A 20257-nucleotide genomic window follows, 5' to 3' on the forward strand; every position below is an offset into this window, starting at 1 on the left:
TAATGGTTAAAACCTCCATTTGTTCGTGAGCCGACAGCCCAACAGCAATAGTTCTCATTGGCGGGTCCAAGGTTTTCGGTTGGGTGTCAGGGAGGGGACGTGAACTTTGATTATTATCAATCGGCTATTTATCTTGGATGATTATATCCCGGTGGCAATATAACAGGTTTAGAAATGAGATAAGAATATATTGTGCTACTGAGTTTGTTTAGCCTCAATTTAATAAACCCGCTTTCACCTATTTCACAAACAGTGGGTAGAGTTTATTTGTGTTATCGGTCAGTGGTATAATTAATGTTTAAATTAATGTGTCAGTGTTCTTAAACCAATTTAGCACGTGTGGCTTGAAAATATGTATTTATCGTATTTCGACGTAAATTTAAACCTATTTTTATAAGCTCGAAACCCTAAGGCTTCTTAAGACGCTATTCGGTTCGCTTCAGCAAACATCGACACGTACTCGAACAAATCGATTCTCACTCTGTAACTTCGAACCCCTTTATGCCAAGAAACTTGATGTTTTATCCATCCAAGCCGATCGTGCAGTGTGTACATTGACATTAGACATCTCTAAGGAATACACTGGAACCCGTCGCTAATGACTTGGGATCTTGCGCAAAGGCTACTACCGGGCTTGTTTACATAGCCCTGAACGGAACACAAATCCCCCTATATTCGTTCTCATTGAGCTTTCTACTATCATTCTTCATCATGCAGGATTCGCTCATGGTGGATAAAACACAAGGAGAAGACTGTACGGAATACCATGGCGCTATCGACAGCTTTCATGATATGTCAAACTGTTTCCGTTTTTTCCAAACGTTCCTAACATAAAATGGTATTAAATACGAATAAATGGATCTGCAAGACGAACATGTACGCGGATGTAATTAATTTTTTGCTAACTATAAGATGCGCGTGAAATCGTTGAAAGCTTTAAGAAGAAACGTAGTTATGAAATAATAATGTGAATGTTAATGTTTGCTTAATGGGTGATCAATAAATGGTTTCATGTATATTAAAAGAATATGAATAATAGTTCATATGATAGTCCATATGTAATTATTATCACATGGGTAACCGCAATACTTACATTGGTCGAAAGCAGCCACAACAAAACATTGGATGAAAATGACAGCCACGCCGAAAAGACAGCCCGGGTGCATGCTGCTTGCTGCGTAAAATCACCTCTTTGTTACATAAATGGACTAAATAAAACAACACACTCCAAGGCGAATTGAACTCCTCCAGTAATCAAACAACAACGGAAAGTTGGATTTAAATCTTGCAGTTATTGCTCTTCATTTAAAAAATCCCACAGCAGTACCACTAACGAATTCCGACTGGTATATGGCTGTAATGATTTCATCTGTTGTTCAACACACGTAGTATTTACCACCTTTTATTTTTATACTTATTATAAATAAACACAGACACAAACTTTGTTAAATAGAAAAACATTTACTTCTACTATTACTATTACTTCCATACATATTGTGGTTCTTGTTATTACAAGTTAGTCAGGTCAAGTCTTAATTAATTTTCAGTGTCGGTTCTAATCCGTTTAAAACTAATACAGACGCAGGTCTATATTAGCGTAACCCAAACATTTTGGTAGAAATCGCAAACTACACAAATGAACTCAGTGGTTTAAGAAAACTATCGAGGGTAGGCTTATTAAAGCTTGCGTTACAGCTTTGCACAAATAGTTTAAACCGTTTCGGTAGTGGGTGTGTACCAGCTATGCATGTTCAGGCCGATTTCTTTCCTGGATTATTTTACAAATTTAGTCAAATATGTAAATTTATGCGAAAAAGACCTTAGTCGTAAAACAACAAACTTGTTTCTGTTATATGAACTTGTGTCAAATTAATAATCGCATATTGACAACAGATTTGAGACCACCACTCTAGTTTGAATGATATTAGTTAACCCAGCGTATTTAGCTTGAAGTTGTATTCGTTACTTAGATGGATTAGCAGAACACCCCTGTTGCCTCAGTCCCGAATTACAAGCATTGTTAGGAGTTAAGTTTGCACAGTTTCGATTATTAAAAAACATGTTTTATACTAGATATTAGGATAATATTTGCTTTATGTGCAATAACAGAGGTTTCGATGGCAGATTGGTAAAAACGAAAGACTTTGAATCCAATGGGATCGTCAGTCGCAGGTTCTACTCCTGCTCGCAGATTTTCTTTTTGTAAGCATGTAAAATATAAGTTTATCATTGACAATGCCTAAACTTAAATAATGTACATTGACAAAGAAATATTAATTGACAAATATACCGCATACTCAAATTAGACGCAAACGTTTTGACATCGTTAAACAAATGTCAGCGGCATAATTTTAATTTTTAAAGTTAAACACGTGTACCACGTGATTTAGCTAATTTCACATACGCAAAACAACAGATAGTAATTTAAAGTGGAGCCATCACTTGTTGAAAAAAGAAGTTTTTCCATAAGTGATGTTGTCTGATCCCGAACGATTATAAACCGGTCATCCTTTGATCCAAGTCAGACGCGTTACCGAAAAACAAAGTAACCCCTGTACTTCCATACGATATAGACCTGTCGATCACCACACCTTAACGGCCTAAAATAATTGCGCTGGCTTTCGTTTTGTTGTATGTTTATTTCGATCACTTCATACACGTGTGCGTTAAATTAACGTTTGAAGATAGTTCATGATCATATCTGAATGTATTTTTGGATATTATTACATATGCTGGAGTCAACGCAAAAATATTGCCAGAATACGATAGCCGCATGCCTCGAACCCTGCAATCCCTCTCTCTATATATAGCTAAAGGTTATCCGTGAGGTCATGGAACAAAGTAATTGCCATTTAAAATGTTCAATACAAATATATATTGAAGTTCAATACTGTTTACCTGAATGTTTCTCACTAAATAAACCATCCATTTTTCAAATGAATCTACACTTGTCATTGTTGAATTTGTACTTTCGTCAAAAAGATCTATAAAAGCACTATAGTCAACATCGATCCCGGCATGACCTGAACATGCAATTTCTTGATCCATTGTCAGGCGCCTTATTCTTTGGGCCTGACACGTACAATATGAAGCACCTGTTCATAACCACACAATTATGACATGAACACGATTTAAATTTTCAATTACAAATTTCGTTTGATCTTCAGATTAAAGAACTACAATCTTGTACTAATATTGTACTCAAAATGATCCGTCTCAAAAAGTAATTCAATAAAGAAAATAAATTTCTTTTAATGAAGGTAAAACCCATTGGAAAAGGTATTTATTTTCTACACTGTAGGCATTTGCAAGTAAGACGCCTTATCCATTAGGCCATGTTATTTGATGTACAATATTAGTTACATCAGTTTATAACCAATACGTTACGACCTTAACAAATTCGTTGTGTTATGCTTATTGAGAACATTACATGCATGTGTGTACTTAATGGGGCCTTTTCACAGATTTTGGCATGTTTTTAAGTTTGTCATTAAATGCTTTATCTTGATAAATGTAAACATTGGATCTAAAAAGCTCCATTAAAAAACATGAAAAAAATTATAGAAAGAAAAAAAAGAAACACTCAACTGGGCGCGAACCACTGACAAGATAAATGTTACGCAACACGGTTCCGCTTTTGTATTCAAACCACGTGGAACTGTAGTCGATTAAAGCAAATGCAATCAAGCCCTTGAATAACAATCAATCATTTTCCGGTGATGATTTGACTTAAGTTTATTTGTTATATTAGAACATTTTCACCATAACAAATTCTTACTGTGGTTCAGAGACAACGAAGTCGCAAAGTTGTTGTCTTGTATAAGCGCAATTAACTTGCGTAATCAGGATTCCTTTCAAATGTTCACTCGTAAAATCGTAAACAATCATCTACATTAACGCTCAGTGAAAACAAGCAATCAACATGCGAACTGCTAAAAGCCAGCAATTGCCATTGACGAAGTTGACTAGTTGGTGGTTGTTCCCTTGAGGAACATTGTTATCGCTTTATATGACTCGTTTGATAACGATGGTACGCAATATTCGTCGTTTATTAGAGTTGAAACCTTAAGGTTATTAAAAAGTGTATGTGTTGCTGTGTTTTTTTTCGTGCGGACAATGTAGATCAAATGTATTGACCATTTTCACTTTCAGTCATAGATCCATAAGTATTGATTGTTTCTCCGAGTCAGGGCAAAGTAACTATCTTATGAAGTCTTATGAAACAAGACCAGCGGGAGAAGTCACGTGATAATCCCCTCCGGAACGTGATACGAATTTGGACGCCTGACTATTTTCAGACGAGATGTCGTTTCGGTATTTCTGTAACCTCGAGATCGATGCCACAAATGTTGGCTATATGAAGGACATACATTACTTTGACAAACAGTTTTGGTCCATTTACACCATCCACTGAAACTGTTGTTTGCAAATATCACATCAAAGAACTTGAAATAAAAGAGTTACGTAAAATATCTCAAAAAAAGTATATTTTGCAAGACAAAACAACATGTCAATACCCGCTTTTAATGTTCGGTATTGACGATGTATGCTTCCGACAATTATACCTGTAAACATCAATTTGATATCAACTAACAGTAGTTTACACTCAATAGAAGACAGAACACATCGAATAAAGGATTCAACCGTTTTCGTTATTAAAAATAAAAAATACGCGTGTGCAATAGTGTATCTATTGCCTGTTGATAAGTGTTTATGCCCGAAATCACAGTAAATGTAATTAACTATTTGGTATTTGTGGAAATCGTAAATTCCTTTACTATGTTAAGACATCGAATAGTCGGAGATAAACCAACAGCAAAAAAATAACATGAGGTGGTGATTATGAAATATACATGTTTTGATGTAAAGTCTCTAAGGTTCATCGATATGGCTGGTTTTATAAGTCGCCTCCATCGCATGTCACTGATTGAATACATCGCAACCAATAGAAATGCTTCATAGTATTCATTCCCTCTGGCACTGAAATGCTATCATGATTTGTTTCAGTCAAAGATACTGAAAGTACCGCGGTTGGAGACATAAGTACTTTACTGGCAAGAGCAAATTCTCAACAATGACACGATGTGAATAAATTCAGTACTGGAAGGTACTAAAAACTACAAAAACATTAAATTGTAATGAGTTTCTTTATGTAATTATTTCGAGTAATTTGTTTATAAGTATTTACACATTTGTTTTAGATAGTGGAATCTTTGGAAAATAATAATAAGATATGACAGGAGTAGAGGATTTTGAATCTGCGAGGAGTCCGGAGTTTGTGGTGATTATGTCAATAATTTGTGTAATTGGTAAGTTTTTGTTTTATGGTTTGATGAAACATATTATAAATGTTCTATCATTGCCGGACGGAAATGCATATAAGTTAACTTTTTATGTATTAATAACATGAAGGTATATTTAACATTTCTCGTTAATTATTTGTTAAACTTGTATTTATTTGTGTAGTTGAATCGTCGACTTTTTAGCAGAAAAGTGAGCATTGCGATTGTATGTTTCGAAATGAAAAAGAAATCGCATATACCGTAGCGACATCATTCTGACAATAAAAACAACGCAATCACAACCATATTTTATGACAAAATTAGGAAAGATCAAATCAAAGCATATAATGTTGACACCATCTAAAAGGATAAACCAAACACATATTTAGCTTAAAACAAATCAGAAGTGTAGTACAAATAAGTTGATTGCATGTTACTGTTCGTACATTTCTGTCACAATTGGCGATATATTAATTTTAATTATAGGTACATTTTTGTATTTAATCAAAACCGGACATTTGCTATTATTTAAACATATTTTTGTAACGCGAACAACTTATTTTGATTAACAGAAAACAAAATACGCGGAGTTTTTATTCTATGCATATCTTTTTCAAAATTATTAATAAAAAGTAAGAGAAAATTGAAAATTGCACAAATGTTTGTATAAGACAGACAAACATAGAACGTAACAGATGCAAAGTCTTGAAAAAAACCTTGATGGTCGGGTTAGTGAGCCGGACCCGTCAAACGTTAATAAGCGAAACTCTAGATATGAAGTGTACGTTTTGGAATCCACTTCGAGTTCGACTAACTGACCACTGTAATAGCACATACACAACGTTTGTCATGGTAAAAACGTCCAACAAACAAAGTTTCGGATCATTATACTAATGTAGCTGTTATAAAAATACCATACATGGCATATATAAGTTAAATATAGGACACGACAAACTTAATCAAAATATTTTTTGAAATGTTTAAATTTGATAGTAACCATAGACGTTAAAGCCCGGATCTTGCTTGTTAAATGATGGCAATTTTATCAAGTAAGTACTATGCATGTCACATCAGCAAAAACGGACATACACATTTAATTGAATAGAACTTGGAACATACAAATATAAATATATTTCGAATCATGTGAGCTTATACTCACTTGTCTTCAGTTCATATCAGACAAATTGGAACAAAAACCTGCTTTTCTTACATTGTTCATCTCGTTTAATTTGAAGGACTGTATGCCTAACGGACATGTTGTAGGTATTGACGAGGTTTTCAAAACTATGATCACCGCTGGTAGTGAAATAAACAACATGCGCATCGGATAAATTAATTATCAAATCATTACGGGTTATTGCAGGCGTTATGTTGGCCACTAATGTAAAACATGTATTGAATTATATTTTCAAAATATTAGGCTGAATTTAAACATAAATACAATTTATTCTTTATAAAATCAAAAAATAATATTTAAAAAAAGCTTGTTTACGTTAACGGATGTAATGCAGAAAGAATTGTAATTTTTTGTTGCGACAGCATTAAAACAACCGAACAAAAAACCAAATAACAACAACATCTAGTTGATCTTTAAAAATATTAATAGATTTTGCATTACAGAGCTAAACCACCGAACATCAAAAAAAAATAAATTCTATAGTATATTTCTTGCAATAAATATTCATAACGATATTACTTTTTCCCGTTCGGTCGCAAACTATGTATCGGCTATTCTTATTAAATGTACATTTCGGACATTGCAGTAAATCCGGAAGCATGCTCTGTTTAAACAACTTTTGTTCACCCCTTTTTTCCCGTCTGTGTTTTTTTTTCAAACGGCATGGATTTAATTTGTATTCTGCCAATCAAAACAGAAACAACAAAATATGAAACAAAGCACCGTCCAAACAATATTATTAACGCTTCGGTGTATGTTTTTTTTTAATTTGTACATGTGCTGCTAAAACGTTCGTTTGCCGTACTGGTTCATTTCAGTCTTTGAGGCAACGTTGTAAACATTATTGCATAGCTGCATACTATGGTTTGTAATCAGCTTAAAACGCTACGCTTATGTTGTTGGATTAACAGAATTATAGTGCGTAAATAAGTATGATGTTAATATTTTCTTTAAGCGGTGTTACTCAACCTGCTTGTCATCTACGTCGTCATCCGCCACAACAAATTCCGGTCCTCCGTTGATGTTTTCATAACGAACCTCGCCATTAGCGACATCATCCACGCTGGGCTCGTGCATCCCGTGCAAATAAGAAAAAGTTTGCGCTTAGACAAAAACTTCTATGGAGGTAAGTGATGTATACAACAAATTGTTATTCTCAACTGAATAAATGCAGAAATGTAGACAGTCTACACATATTAAAAATCATGTAACCTCAACGTGCGTAGCTAAAGATTAATGTTAGATGAGTTCATATATATATGTATATTAACGCAATTCTAGAGTGGTATTCATTGTTGTAACAATCTAAAAGTTGTTTTCATTCGTTTAGATGATGCACTATGTAAGATCATCATGGTGGTTCCATTACTGATTGTTTTGTCTGCGATTTACACCATTGTAACCATGGCAATCGACAGATATAGAGCAGTGGTAAAGAGAATAGTCATCAGCCGCAGGACTGCCATTTACGCTGTATTGTGTGTATGGGTATTGTCATTCATCGTATCATCGCCGCAGATTTACGAATACAGCCTTTACCTTGACCACGAGGCGAATAATGAAACCTATATATCGTGTGGATCAGAAGGAATAGTGGAACATTTTGAAACCATTTACGCCGCTATTGTTGTATGTATTGCGTACATCATTCCATTTGGACTTGTCATTGGTTGCTACGCAGGACTAGGCGTTTACGTTCATAGACATGCGTCAAAAATCAGAGCCCAAATGAATACATTTTCAACAACAGCATCGGGTTCAAATGCTCCGTCTCAGAGGAACCAAACGCTGTCACCAAGGATGATAAAAATGATTAAAATGCTTATTGCCTTGACAATTACATTCCTAATTATGTGGACACCATATTTCGTCATATTCGCAATAAACGTAAGTTCTTACATACATGTACGTTCTTATACACCTCACAATTTCCTCTTGAAGTCAGTTATAGCTAAGATGTATCATGTTTGAATTAAATGTATAAAATACTAATGTAATTGTGATAAGTCTGATCGATTTGAAGTAAAGAGTCATTGGAATACATTCTATTGTATTTAAATCAGGAAATAACTGGACTGGATGATACTAATGTAATTGTGATAAGTCTGATCGATTTGAAGTAAAGAGTCATTGGAATACATTCTATTGTATTTAAATCAATCGAACTAAAATTTATCATGATGACGGATGTTTATGAAGTACATTTTGGCTAAAATTTAAGTACAGTTAATTTCAATATGTTCGAAAAGAAGTATACGACATTTTGTATGCTTGCACTACATAAATCGTACCCTTGTTGTTTCCAGGAAATAACTGGACTGGATGATACGGCGTACTACGTTGAATGGCCACATGTCGCCAGCAGAACTATGAATTTGTTAAGCTCCGTCACGAACCCGATCTTGTATCTCGCCTTTAGCGAGATTTTTCAAGATATTGTAAGGAACTGGTTTAGATGTTTCAAGAAAGTAGAAGCACAGGTCACGTTCGGACAAACTAGTCAGTCCCGGAGCTTTAATACAAATAAGGTGGCGCCAGCTGATTCGACGATATCGAATGTATTAAATGTACATTCATTGGAAAATATAGAATAGTTATGACAAAACGCTTGTTCACAAAGCTTATTTGTTACAAATTAATTTAATATGGTATAAGGCAGTTCGATACTATTGAGATAACGATGGCGCAGTGGGCTTAAGGTTAAAAAGGTGTGTGCAGGATAATTATATGTCATATCTTCTACCTTTGACCATTACTTGGTATTGTAATGTGTATGCATGAGAGCAAATAACTAGATAACAAAACATGTGTGTATCATTATTTTCATAATTACCGATAAAGTTTTGTATGAATCGACATTTTGTCAGCGATTTTGAGACGTATGGGATGTATACGTTGTGTAAAGCTATTGATATTGTTTTTAGTATAAGTTGTGTAAAGTTATTGATATTGTTTTAAGTGCATTTAATAGAATAACATTAAATTGATGTTTAAAATTTTCGATGTAGCGTATTCATGTTTGAATAAGCAAATGATACTTCATTCGCAGTTATATGGCAGTTCTATGACAAAATGAACATTGCAAGAAATTGTATTTCAACATTTCTTGTTTTCGGAACGTGCCTCTTTGTTACTTTTATAACCATATTATGTGAACACATTATCAAGTGTGTTTAATTTGGTACGTTAAAAGTTCTAACGTGAGTTTCTTATCGATAAATGAAATTAATTTAACGTAATAACAGCATGACAATAATATGTTTAGCATATTAGTGTTTTAATATAGTTTTAAGTAGAACGAATGTGCTTTTAATTTCTCGATACAAAAAAGAAGCATTGTTTATCAAATAAAGTAGTTATACATGATAATTGTCAGAAAGTGTTTGAATAAGTTATGTAACTACAATAAACTGTTAGGAGGATCATGTTGCGATATTACATCACAACACAAGACACTATGGATATATAGTTCTTTATGTTGACATGCTCCTAATGTATATTTTAGGCGTTATAATAATAGAAGAGGTTGTGGAAGGGTATACCAGGACAAAATTGGAACAGATTTGAAACTTATATTTTCTGAAAGGTTATAGCTTGAAGATGTTGAAATCACAAAGTTCCCGAAAATTCCCATCCGGGAAACCTCAAAATCGAAGATGGCGTTCAAGATGGCGTCTATTTTGATACTTTGAGCACTTATTATGTTTGTCTGTTAAAGTCTAATTCTGTTTGTGTCTAAATCTTTTGAAATAAGGATATAATAGCATACTTTTACAAATTGTTTGTTTTCATATTAAAATAACTAATATGGCGTCCAAAATGGCGCCCAAAATGGCGGCCATTCATCTAAAGAGGCTTTTTTTGTAAATCATTTAAACAATTTACAGTATTTTATTGTGGAAAGTGTTGCCTACATTCACGTTATATCACAACAATAACATGTTGGCACTAATCGTTTGTTTAATCAACTTGAAAATCCAAAATGGCGTCCAACAATGTGCCTTCAAATGACCTTTTCTTACATTACCGACATACATGCCATACGTTCCGGATTGTCCGGGACAGTCCCGGAAATGAAGAACTTGTCCCGCTGTCCCGGAAATCTGTCAAATGTCCCGGAGTTTACAAAATCCATATATACATGTACCTTATCTTAGGCTTAACTGCATCTCGAATCTGTGTAAAGCTGCAGCGTCTCCATGACAATGCCTACCCGAATAGGCAGACTACGCTACGTGTCAAAATCGACCAATTAACTGGGGTCCCGTTCGCGGTCAAACCGAAAAGGCGGCATTGTTTAATGTGGTTATGAATTGACTTTAATCTACTACGTCTCTATGGCACAAGTGTGTAACTAATATGTGACTGTCCGGATTTTAAGTTCCAGTCCAGTCCAAAATTTATTGCATAAACATTATACAATGTCAATGCACAACAAATAATATCGACATGGAGAAGTACACAGTCAACAGAACATACGACTGTCAGGATTTTAAGTTGCCGATCTACCGGTACTGTTTTGTTGTATTTGTTTTATTGTGATTGGTTGTATGTTTTGTAAATTGATTTGAGTTGACGATCTAACGATACTGTATTGTTGTATTTTTTATTATATTAATGTTATAAATGAATAAAGGCGTATCAACAACTACGCGTTACACCGGTCTTAATAACAATAACGCAGTGACGTCACCATCTATGTTTAGAACGCTTACACTGAAAACACGTGGCTTGTATCTAGTAACGGAAGTAGTAATGTTTAATTTGACGTTAATAGATCAAGTGTATTTCGGATAGGCTTTCGAACATTTGCAATTAACGTTTCGAAACAACAAAAAAAACGTACCAAAAATGCATATGTCTATAAATATCGCTACATTTTATACATGTCCCGGAAAAGTTTAAAGTTTAAACTTTAATATTTTTGACTGAATTCAGGTATGAACAACGTTTCAGGCATGTTATTATAGAAGTCGGTGGGGTACCGTTAGTTTTACGACATGCAATTAAACAATATTTTATTGCTTGATAATTTATATTCAATTTATACATAATTCAAGTACATTTTAATTGAAAATACACTTACTAATACTTGCATCATAAAGAGTCAAGATATAAACAACATTAGTCTCTCAGAGATCATTACCCTTTAAAAGTATACTTTAAATCGGGCTTTATATGTATATATGTATATATTTAGATATACACCCGTATCATTCGTAATTTTGTTTCTATATTCTGCTATTTATATGCTGAAAAGTAAAATAACATTTTCAATTATGTACAAAAAACATAGGCTGGGCTTCGGAGTATGTTTCATAACTATTTTTGTAAATTGTTGTACATAGTTACATTATTGAAACTAACTAACATCGGAATAGCAGCGTACACTTATTTACCAAACGTCTATTAAAAAGACAGCCACTCGTACGATATAACAGTCTATATCAATAATAAGCATTAAACAAGTTTCAATTTTCTTCATTGTAATTAACCAACTTTGGCCTTAGCGCATTTAAATAGTGTGAAGGATCTTCATATAAGGATACCGTATATACGGCGCTATTTAGAAGGTATCAGGTTCAACCAATCTGGAAAACTACAGAGTGTTCTCATTAGGGAACATGCTTAAGCTTAAAAACAGTTTTTACTTAACAACCTTCTTTCTTAGGCATCGTACTAAATTGGTAGCAGTTTGTTCAAATGGGGACAGATAGATTAATCATATGAGTTTAATTACTCTTGAATACTCCTCATCAGCTTTGTTCTTATGTTGTCTTTTGAACCTAACATGTGTTAGACATTATGCACGAAGTGAGAAAACCGTTACGCATAAATATTGTTACAGCACCTCGCAGTCCTGTCTGATTCAGAAGGTCGGTGTTTATTCGTTCGATGTTAATCTCTCCAAAACTTTCTATGTTGTTGCTATTATTCTTGAACAATAAATTAACTTTATAGTAAGCCTAATCCGTTAGAATTACGACAATCGACGTTGAACATATCCCTGATACAACTAAACATGCTTTTGGAAATATAGTTTAATCTAAAATGTTTACCTGGTGACATAGTGTATAAGAAAATAGTTGAAAATAATTGTTTTCTGTTTAAATAAAATGCTGATGAGTTTTGGGAACAAGTACACAAATAATAAAAACAAACAATGTGAACACATCCTATGAAACGAGATTATCGTGCGTGCTTGTCTAGTTTTTTATTTAACATTTTTGTTATGAGTGTTTATTGTGTTTACTTTTTCTCCAACAACCGATACGTTTTTTCGTAGTTGTCATTTTACAATGGGTACTAATATATCGACCTTATCATACATACCTTTTTGAAATAATTATTTTAAAAAATTATTGGACCTGTTATAGCCAATGCCTGTACTAAAGAGCCAAAAACATGCAGCCAAACTTATAATTTTAAACGGATTATTTTTAAACTCAAAACAGCATAAATATTTATATTTTTCTTAACAATATTTTTCTCTAAGCATGAACGTAAGTAACCCGTTAAATTTATGCGATATTATGGCATATTTTTTTATCCCATTTCAACGCGACATTGACGGTATAACACCTTACGGAATATACTAGCCTGTATTAAACACCGTGGGATATACCTGTCACGTGCACAGGGCACGTGCACGGACTACGTTTTACTTTACCACTGAATGATTTTTCATAATTAATAAAGTCGAGAAAACTTTAGCTTCAAAATTATACGACCTTCAACCTTTAAATCTAGTCATATGACATAATTTTTTGCCATCCGTATAATAAATCAGCTGATTGATGGCGTCATAAATTGACACTTATTGCGTCATTTTCCCCAAAAAATGACGATTTATTATAAACGCGACTTATTTCACATGTGCATGTACTGTTTATCGACATACGGTATTTAAATTGTCAATTAATCACATTTTCCGTATTTCGTGTAATGAGCATTGTTTATAATCCATGCATATACTTTTGACATTTAAGAATGTACAAAAAGCCATACAAATATCGCACAACTCATTAATTATCTGCAATATTTGCTATCCGATTTAATTCACGTTAAGCATAGAACTGTGAAAGTATAATATGGTAGAAATAGCACCACACTGGAATTCGGAACGTCCCATTTTGTACACGGGTATTATCTACTGATTTATCTGTTGTGTAATGGAATGTTTTCCATTCTTTGTGTATTTATATATCAAATTATTTTCTTGTACACAATAAGGGCATTTATCATAGAACAAATAACATTGTGCAAGTTTAAACATAATTATGTTTGTATGCAGAATCACACACGGCATACCCATAACATAATATAAAAAAAAACAACACGTTCTGCGCGTCCTTAAATTCGTCGTCCGAAGTCGAAAAACGTATTGCCCTGCATATTAAGTCAAATTAAGTGTCAGTCGCTGCAATTGTCTGTTTACTCGTCGATAGTGTACATGTAGAATGTATGTTGACATCGACATGATTTTGTCAGGAGCAATCGCCGCCATATTGGATTTTGATCATTTTCTTACGAAAATAAAATGAATTATAGTAAAGTAAAATCTTCTTTTCGCGGTCGTTACGTGTTACAACTCGCATTCTGCGTAAAATTGAATCGAGGCATATGGTGATATTTTTGCTAGTTTACAGTTTGTGTGTGAATTTTTTAAGACTATTTTGCGTACCAGAACAAATACATTTATACCACTACGCATGGTTACATTCGTTAGATTTTAAGCGATTTTTAAATATGAATTAAACTAATTGTTAGGCTAAGGTTAATTAAATGTCACGCTGAAAAAAAATCAAATGGGATAAATAGAATACTAGGATTAGCGTTGAATACAGAGAAGTTTATGTTGCTCGGCTCGAACACCGAAAGAGCTCGCCAAGGCTCGCGCTCCCGGCGTTCTAAGCCTCGCAACATAAACTTCTCTGTATTCAACGCTAACCTAGTATTCTCTATATACGCGATTTACCTGAGCATTCATTAAAAATGACGTCATCATGGTTATTTGATTTTAATCAATAGATTTGAACTCCATCGCAAATAGTAAAGCATATTGTTTTGTTACGATGCATTGCCATCCGAATATGGTTGGGCAGAGAAAAACACATAACAAAGTATATTTCACCGCTTTCAAATGTTTGAACTTATAGCGATTTTGATTCAAAGTACAATATGTGTCAATCAATAATTGTTGCCGAATTACTCATGTGAAAGAGTAAGCTGCTTAAATCCGAACCGCGCATACAATTTAAGACATGTTCATAGGGAAATTTGATTCAAACATCAATTTCCATCTAAAGACATTCAGATGGACACCAAAATGTTAATCGGAAAACACAAAATGCTCGAAATGTACAGTTTAAAATGTATGGTGCTAGTAAATAAATGCTTTATTTTTAACTTCAAAAATAATTATTGCTACTGAAGATCCATACATTAACGTTCTCGCGTCCGATATAGTCTTCAATCTTTTTAAAAACAACCAAATACAACTTGCTAAAAAAGATTTGGAAAAACAGAATCCATGTTTTATATTTGAAAGAAAAATTCATTATAACGTTTCGAATGCAATTTGGTCAGTAAAGTCACGTATCCGTTCAGGTCGAGAATCAGAGAACAATTCTCAAGCTTTGTTGACATTTCCATTGATAATTTAACGCATTACCACATATTCATTTACACAGTCCATATAAAATACTTAACATATCTAAGCTATAAAGACAATATCTAAGTTAAGACACCATAAGAACTGAAAAGTCAGAAATCTATATTATTCCAAAAGCGAGCATATTGGATGACGCTTCAACAATTCATAGACGTGTCTTTACTGTGAGTTTTTTTAAATTATATTCAATTCAGCAAATTATAAAATATGTTTTTGAACTTTGATGTTTATATATACCTTTCATTAATACTCGGTATCCTTTTCGACCTAAATGGTTTATGACTTTCTGAATCTTTACTTATTATACTAATGGTTCCCGGTAATTATTCTATCTACTACGTAAATATATTTGATCTAGTAGTTCTTGCAAGCATATTTTTACAAAGCATTTAGTAAACATTTTGCTAATTACTACAAAGATTTGAACTGAACGCTTCAAGTCTACAAGAGCGGTTCAGAATCTCATAATTAAAATCCGGTATCATCTAAACAATAATGCAAACACGTTGCATTATAATTCCGACTCTCACCTATATTACACCTGGGTGACTATCCTAAGGGAAAGGTTAATTTCTGAAGGGCTTTATTAGGTTTGTTATTCGGATGTTTTGCCATATAAAACAATGATTTAGTCATTGCACGGCTGTCAGTAACCATCACATCAAGGTTTCTAAACAAGCAAGTTTACTCACCCGATCCTGTTTTATCAGCTACTAGAAATTAATTAGAATGTTGAGCGTACTAATACTACTAATAAAAGATGGCCTTTATCACCGCGGTAAACTTGTATTTGTACTTCCAACACTTAAAAAAAGAAGCTAAGGCTAAAAGGGAAAGGTTCATTCGGCGGACTTGTACTGAATGACGCCGTTATGCCTTAGCTGATAGTACTTTATACCTTTAAATTGCACAAGTGAATATGCAATCGGATATTGGGTGTTAATAAATATTAGCAGATCACTCGATTAAAATGTATGTTACTTATCATGACAAGATAAGTATTGATGTAAGGCATCAAAGGGCGTCGGGAATTTCAGTGTAAAAAGCACTCAATGAAGTTACATGGAACGATTTTTTTCTACTGTAAATATTAATATATTGGCCGATTATTTTAAACAAAATAGAAAAAGATACTGGTATAACCATTATCTATAATTGTGTGTTATAACCGCCAAATATGAATTATTTATGATGTTGTGTTATAACCCCCAAATAACCATTATCTTTGATTTTGTGTTGTAACCCCCAAATATTTCATAGTTCATTTTATTAACATTGGTTTCCTTTTTTTACTGGCATCCGTGTGCAGTTTTCATTAATGGAACAAAAAATGTGTAGGTTTTAAAAAATCTGCTTCATCTTGTAAGCGTAATTTCATATTTTTCTCAACTTCAAGGGGAGACGATTCTGAACTTATTCTTACGTTGCTCATTTACGATAGGGGTTGAGTACTCATTGATATGAAAACACTGTAAAAGTTTGAAAAACTAATATCATGAAAACTGTAAATTGCATAAAGAAGCTGCATTTCACAATACTTTGAAATTCAGTAACATTCAGATCATAATAGATTTATTGCTCCGATATTCATCATTTTCAATAGGGTTCAAGTAATACTGATATAAAAACACTTAACAAGTTTGGAAAGATTCAGACGAAAGTTGTAAAATCTTTTAAACAAGTGGAAATTGTTTATTTTGTCAAATTTAATAGAAAAAAATTCTGGACTTATTGTCCCGATGTTTCTCATTTTTAATGAGGTAAACATACTCATTGATATGAATACACTGTAAGTTTGTAAAGAATCTGATGAAAAATGTTGACATAATCACCTAACTAAGCAGTTTTTCACTTTTATTTTAAATTCAAAGAGACATAATTCTGGACGTATGGTCCTATATTGCTCATATAGAGAGTTTGGTTTGGGTCCTCATTGATAAAAAACCTGTGCAAGTTTGCGAACAATCGGATGGATATTTTGGACTTCGAACAACGATTTCAAAATTTCTCAAATTCTAAGGAAGATAACTATGGACGTAATGGTCGGATAATGCTAAAGGGCCCATACCACCTTCGCGCTCTATATGTGGTTCTTAAAAAAACACTCCGAGGAATGCTTGACTCTAGAGAAACGGGTTGCTAGGACACAGCTCCTCCTTGATAAGCGGCTGCTTCCTTTATCGCAACTCATTGTTACAATCAATAAAACGTGTCGCGCTTTGTTACATTCAACCTGAATTGTAATAACGACCTGAATTGTAATAAACTTTATTACATTATTACAATTGCGTGACAACCTGAATTGTAATAACGCCCGAAAGTGTAATACACTTTTTCCTTGGTTTAATATTGCATCTAATCGCATTTTCAAACACAAATTATTGCAAAATTATAATGCATACATGTATATAAAATGTGTCTTAATAGGGCAATACGACCTATGATTGACAGAAAAGTTGGTCTCATACAACCTTAATTGTAATAAAGTTATTACATTATTACAATGGCTTGATAACCTGAATTGTAATAACGCCCGAAAGTGTAATAAACTTATTTCATGGATTAAAATTGCATCTTATCGAATTTTCAAACACAAATTATTGCAAAATATAGTGTTAACATGTTTATGAAAGTGTACCTTAATAAGGAAATGCGAATTTCGGGTGTTAACGAATATTCAGGGCGATAAGCAATTGTAATAATGTAATAACTTCATTACAATTGAGTTTGCATGAAAACACATTTTTTGTCATTCATAGGTCGTATTGCCCTATTAAGATACATTTTATATACATGTATGCATTATTTTTTGCAATTAATCTTTATTTCAAAATGCGATCAGATGCAATTTTAAACCAAGAAATGAGTTTATTACACTTTCGGGTGTTATCAAAATTCAAGGCGACAAGCGATTCTAATAATGTAATAATGCAATTTTAAACCCAGAAATAAGGATGTTCATTAGGGTGAGATCAAAACGCATTGCAGAAAAATTTGTTACTTTTCTATTCCCTGTTTCCGTTGATTTCTGTAATAATCGTCCATGTATACTGTCAGTATTTAACACGTTTTTTAAAGTGCATGATCGTGCACGTTTCTTACAGATGCTCAGGCGTGAAATGATTTATAAATAGCGAGTTATTGAAATCAAAAGTTTAACGGCATCCGTCATTTACATATACATACACAAAGACAGTGTATGTGCGTGTAAATTGTATATGTATGTAAGGTCCGGTTGTCGTCAAAATGTCGTCTCCTTAGCTGTCTCCTCAAATGTATTAGCATCTTTTAACGGGCGATAGCCTCGCAAACATAATCAATATCAACGAATCAGAATTGTTTTCATTCTAAACGATTTATATTCCCTTCGTGGAGAACATCATGTTATCATGAACGGGTCATATAATTGTGTTTCTTTCACCTACGGGCTCTTATTTAGTTCTCAGTCCTTTGATTTACATATTAATAAATAAATACAATTTCGATAATTTATTTCTGGAAGGTAATGCATATAGAAAATTTCTAGCTTATCCGTTTCGAATTATGTTTTTAAAACCAGGTTGAAAAGATTATTAAATAAACGTTTTAGTAGTTTCAAAATATGAAATACCGGCTTTCCACGATTTTTGCGTTAAGTGATATTATGGGCATTTTTCACTGTTGAATTGAGCTAAAAATATTTAACATGTCAAAAGAGTTAGTTAAAATGTGGTAACTGACCAATCATCTGCAACTCATCTTGCTTCCAGTTGTTTATAAACAATATATAGTATATTCGATATTTTAAACGACTGTCCCAGTCCTCTAAGCCGAGCGGAACTGTATTTTTATTAGTATCGGAGTTCACCCCCTGTACGTCGATAATCCAAACTGAAGAAACAAATGGCGACAGAAATAAAGACTTCAGTCATTTATTTTTAAGAACACGTTTATTTATGTTTAGTTGTCACACGATAAACGTTTCTTTTTTATAAAATGTTATTTGCCGGATACAATGCGCTTATAAACCCATAAAACTTAAAAACAATTACGTCAAAATAAAATGAATATGTTTGAAAATCTTAAAAAATCAAATGAAATTGTGGAAAGGTTAAGGCCAAAAACAATTGTAATCGATGGTTTTTAATGTTTTAATGCTTGGACTTAAATGTATTTACCTTTCATGTATGTATGTAAAGAAAAGTATTAGCGTAAATGCTCGAAAACGCAATATATTCGTATTTGTTTGGGACAAAAATATACAATTGGATAATGACCTAACTAGTGTATGGATAATTCCAAACTAATATCAAGAAGTTGATGGATAATGATCAAACTGCCAGATGTCTTTATGTCAGTTTGGATTTATCCATAAAGTTTAATACCCGTCCTGCAAACACATGATTTTAACACAGAAACACATTAGGTGTTAAAAGGAAAATTTTAAAGGACATTCCTGATATAATTTTACATATCTCTGTTACAGTTTCGTTCGCTCTTGTGTCAATTAACGTGTAAATAAATCAACACTTAGGTCGCATTTCATGTAAATTAGCATTTTCGAAGACAAATTTATCGTTTTTTACTAGAAAACTATTAAATCATTGCAAAATTCAAAACACCTGTGTGTGTCAGACATTCACTATCACATATGTAGAAAAATTATTCATTGTAGTTACTAAAGTAGCAAAAATGATAAAATAGTCATCTACCTTTCAGTTTCAGTTTCGGCCCACATTTTTTTCTTCAGTTTGAATTATACAACTGAGTTTGGATTATCGACGTACAGGGGGTGGAGTTAGTGTTCGTGTGTCGTATGAATAGATATCGTTGCAGGAAATTAAAATGATCCTTATAACAAAATTGTGTCTTTGTGTCGTATGCACAAATCTGCACTTAAACAAAATTTAGATTCACATCGTACATCGAATCGTTTCTGTCGTCAGTTGTCAAAACGAAAGTACGGTTGATATTCAAATGCATTACAACGCTGGTCATGTTTAACTTTCAAATGCACTTTTTAGTTTTTCGTATTTCTCTTTCCGGGATATTGTTTAAGAATGTTGATGCTGCTTTAAAAAATAAAATTGTATATGAAGTGTAAACACCAAAAATAAACATTTGCGATAGACACCTATAAGCTTA

The 20257-nt window shown here is 33.2% G+C and overlaps 1 long non-coding RNA gene across 1 annotated transcript; it reads left to right on the forward strand.

Annotated features, from left to right (window-relative positions):
• The first annotated feature begins 7497 nt into the window (after positions 1–7497).
• Positions 7498–10227, forward strand: LOC127845530 (uncharacterized). The gene is made up of 3 exons (XR_008033250.1): positions 7498–7585; positions 7790–8346; positions 8766–10227. It is a non-coding gene; the product is annotated as an uncharacterized LOC127845530 (long non-coding RNA).
• The last annotated feature ends 10030 nt before the right edge of the window (positions 10228–20257 follow it).

The sequence above is a fragment of the Dreissena polymorpha genome, chromosome 9 (assembly GCF_020536995.1).
Source record: "Dreissena polymorpha isolate Duluth1 chromosome 9, UMN_Dpol_1.0, whole genome shotgun sequence".
Taxonomy (NCBI): domain Eukaryota; kingdom Metazoa; phylum Mollusca; class Bivalvia; order Myida; family Dreissenidae; genus Dreissena; species Dreissena polymorpha.